The following is a 4,392-nucleotide window of genomic DNA, read 5'->3' as shown; positions in this document are numbered from 1 at the left end:
AGGGCTGTTTCCAGATGGAGGGCTCCTAGCACTACCACTGATAAGACATTGTGCAGCAATTAATTGCATCCTGACGGGTAGAAATCAATCAGGTGAAACTTTCTGAAGCATTTATCCCATGACTGCTAATTTTACTCAGGAGTCTGATGAGGGGCTTGCCAAAAGCTTTTTAAAAGTCCAAGTATATAATATTTATTAGATCATTTCTATCCACATCCTTGCTGACACTCTCAACTCTAAAATGTTAGAGAGACCTTTGCAGAAGCCATGCTGTTTCATCTTCAGAGAGGCTTATTCTTCTATATGCCTGATAATGTTATCTTTAATAATGCTTTCCAACATCTTAACAGATGTTAAGCTAACTGGTCTGAAATTTCTTGGATTCCATGCCCCCTCCCCACATTGTTTGTAAAAACAAAACAAAACAAACCCCTGGTATTACATTGGCTACTTTCCAGTCCACTTTTAGAGAGACCAGTCTTTGGGACAAGTTACATATCTTTGTAATAAGATCAGGAATGTCACATCTGAGTTCTTTAAGAACTCTCAAGTGGATACCATCTAAACTTCCGGATTTTAATTTTTTTAATTTGTCAATAAGGCATTAAATTTAAATTCTTGTGACCACTATAACTTTGTTCTTCAAATTCCATTCCTGAAAAAAAACAGTTCAGGCACAGGTATCTGATGCCCCATATCTTCTGGAGTGAAGTCAGATGCAAATAATTCAGTCAGCTTTTCTGTTACTTCCTTATCCTCCTTTAATGTGAACCTCCCCGCCACATTGCCTAGTCTGCATGAATTGCGAAGGTGTGCGCTAGTACATTGTGTTTACCTGACACAGCGAACTGGGGTGTTCTGTACTAGCCTATCTATTTATGAAGAAAGTTGCAAAAATGTACCAACTTAATGGACACATATGTGCAAACACGTTGGCAGGGATGTGTGTGTGTTAGTCTGCTGTGCATGTGAAATGAATTGCAAAGCTGTCTCCTGCCCATGACCCTTATATTTGAAATGTGTTGCAGGTATGCAGCAATCTGATTGTGTGGTTGATGTGGTATGTATATTGGCATGAAAAGGATGTCCTGCACTGTGATCCAGCTGTGGACTTCTATTGTTATGCAATTCTAACAGATGCCTCTAAGTTTTTGAGCTGGTGGGCACATCTGGAATTTTGAGGAAGTGTCATGGATGCCATTGCAAAATGGTTACCATGGGAAGAAGGAATGCTCATTTACAAAATGGCTGCTTTGGGGAGTGCAGCCAATCACAAAACACTGATTTCACAAAGGCAAACTGTTGAGGCTAAAAGTAACATGCCTACAATCCTGAAAATGTGGCAGAGGTGAGGACTGAGCCCCCATACAGTTTTATCTCATTCAGGACACCCTCCAACTCTCTCTCTCTCTCTCTCTCTCTCCCCACACACACTCTCAGCACACAAGATCCATTCATCCAAATCAGTAATTTCTCTATCAGCCTGGTCTCCCACTACATTGGGTCACTTCCAGTCCTCCCCCAATTGTCAAAGATGTCCTCCTTATGAGGCAACAGCAATGGAATCCATCCCTTCCTTGCTTGCATTCCGCTGCCCCCAGGAGCCTGCGTACACTTCAAAGCAAAGTGCTGGCCTCTATCCACCTAGCATCTTTTCTTTGTGGAATAAAGGTGGCAGGCGACTGGAGGCCAGTCCTTCACTCTGAAGTACTTTCAAGTTAAAAAACACACACAAGATAAAAGTAAACAAATAACAGGTATCAGCAAGGACCTTCATGGGTGCATCTGTAGGCACTATGTTCCCTACCCCCACCTTATGGCTTTTCATGTTGATGCTTGTTGCTATCACCTTTTGAGCATATGTACTGTGAATAGACTCCACCTGTTTTTCTGCTCAGAATAAGATGCCCTCAAGGACATATAGGAGCTGCCTGTGCCTTTAAGAGTGGTGCCTGTGCCTGCAAACATCCCAAGTGTTTACTGGGGGTGATAAAGAAGCCTTTGTTTCCCTGCTTGAGTGGGATGGCCCCTTAGGGGGATGGGGTCTTCTCTAGCAGGTGGATGAGATCAAGGAACACTCTGCTTCCAACAATTCATACCCGCCAACTTAGGGTGACCATATGAAAAGGAGGACAGGGCTCCTTTATCTTTAACAGTTGTATGGAAAAGGGAATTTTAGTAGGTGTCATTTGTATGCATGCAGTACCTGGTGAAATTCCCTCTTTATCACAACAAGTTGCAGTAGCCCTGCCCTCTTGACCAGAAACTAAAGAGGGCAGTGCTCCTGCAGCTTTAACTGTTGTAATGAAGAGAGAATTTCACCAGGTGCTGCATGCCTACAAATAAAAATAACACCTGCTGAAATTCCCCTTTCCATACAGCTAGGGTGACCATAAGGAAAGGAGGACAGGGCTCCAGTACCTTTAACAGTTGAATAGAAAAGCGAATTTCAGCAGATGTCATTTGTATGCATGCAGCACCTCGTGATGTTCCCTCTTCATCATAACAGTTAAAACTGAAGGAGCCCTGCCCTCTTTTGTAGTGATCAGATACAAAAGAGGGCAGAGCTCCTGCAGCTTTAACTGTTGCGATGAAAAGGGAATTTCTAGCTGAGGAATCTGAGCTCTCCTCCCCGCTCAAAGCCAGTGCAGAAAGAACGGTGCTTGTGTATCCCCAGGCCTCTCCAGACTCTTTCCCTCCCTCTCCCCGATTGCCTCAGCTAGACAGGCAAAAATGCCCGTCTAGTTAAAATGCAGAGCAGGGGGAGTGCAGAGGCGAAGATTGCCTCCGCCAGTCATCCCACTGTATATTGGATGGCCATAAGCCTCTGAGTTTGGAGGCTTACAGCCATCCCCATAAAACTGTGCCCTAAGTCCTTTTGTGCATCACAAGTTTAAAAAGGAAGTGAAGGGTAGGAATATGCAGTATTCATGATGGAGGAAAGTAAACAGTAGGGGTCTCACAATGATCTGATTTGGGATCTGTTTTATTGACCCTGTTCAGATGACTTGCTAAGCCATGATGTTTAACTCAAAACACTTAACCATCATGGTTTAGCCTGTTGTCTGAACAGGGCCATTATGGCTTAGTTTGTCATTTGAACCATGATTTAGCATGCCATGTGAACCATTCCTAGCCACAGTGGCTACATAACCACAGTTAAACACACTCACTAACCATGTGCTGCAAAAGGGTTAGCAGCCTTACCATGGCTTAGCGTGTTGTCTGAACAGGCCTGTTATTTAATTTTCTCATCTGGAGTCAAGGTTAAACAGTTAAGTCAGCCAGGTTTCTGGACCAAATAAAATTATCCGGAACGGCGAAGAATCCAGGTGGATGAATTTCCTCCCAAATAAGCAAAAGGATGGAAGGTGACATTCAAAGTCAGTGAAAAGTGATATACACTGGGACAAAAACAAATAAATCTGAACTTCATGTATGTTGATGGTGCCTTATTTAGCAATGGTTACTCAGTAAAAATGATCTTGGGCTTGCAGAGGAAACCCCACTGGAAATGTCGGCTCAGGGTGCTGAGGTTATGAAAAAGCCAAAATCAGTGTTAGGAATTTATTAGGAAACAGAATGAAAATGAAAACTTCAAGTTATCACATCTGAAATACATTCTGGCATGGAATCCAATGGCAATACGACAGATGATAAATGGATCATAATGAAATGCTACACATGAGGAATATGCAGGAAGATCAGGGCAGCGGTTCAATTCCATGATCCAGGCAGACTAGTCCAATGCACACTTACTCAGAAGTATGAGTACAATGGGACTTACTCCCAAGTAAATGTGCACCGAATTGGGGGCTCAAGCTGTACTCTATATTAATTGTCTTGTTACAGCTTAATAACCAACCAGCACCCCCTCCCTCAAATGCTTGCAAAGGATGCATGCAGGGCAGTTAAGGGATCAAAACTACTGTCCAAAGCTTGATTCCTTGGTGTCTTAGAAAGAGCACATGTTTCACACAATATAATACCATGTTAACCCATGCCTACAAAAGGCTGTCATCTTGGGTGTTGGCCACCCATAACACCCATCTTACAGGCTGCCTCTGTTATCAGGCTACACACTTCTCAAACAGCATGCATTCACAATATGGGCAGTTCTTCTGATCTGGGCAGAACTACTGCTTTTAAAATGTCTGCAGCTTGATGCATACATAGAACAAAAGGGGGGGGGAACAAGGCCTGGGATATATTTCTCCCATTCTAGGCCTTTTTCCCACCCTGCTCTGCCAACCACAGTCACATCTCTCAACACTGCCCACCACAGGAAGGCAGTTACTGTGGTTTCTGTGGCACCTCCTGTCTCTTTCTGCCATATGGACAACTCAAAACCCTCAGGGGTTGGACCTATTTCTGGATATTCCCTGCAGGCCT

This window comes from Elgaria multicarinata, chromosome 3, assembly GCF_023053635.1.
Source record: "Elgaria multicarinata webbii isolate HBS135686 ecotype San Diego chromosome 3, rElgMul1.1.pri, whole genome shotgun sequence".
Lineage (NCBI taxonomy): Eukaryota > Metazoa > Chordata > Lepidosauria > Squamata > Anguidae > Elgaria > Elgaria multicarinata.
The sequence above is the reverse complement of the archived record's forward strand: the minus strand, read 5'-3'. Positions refer to the sequence as shown.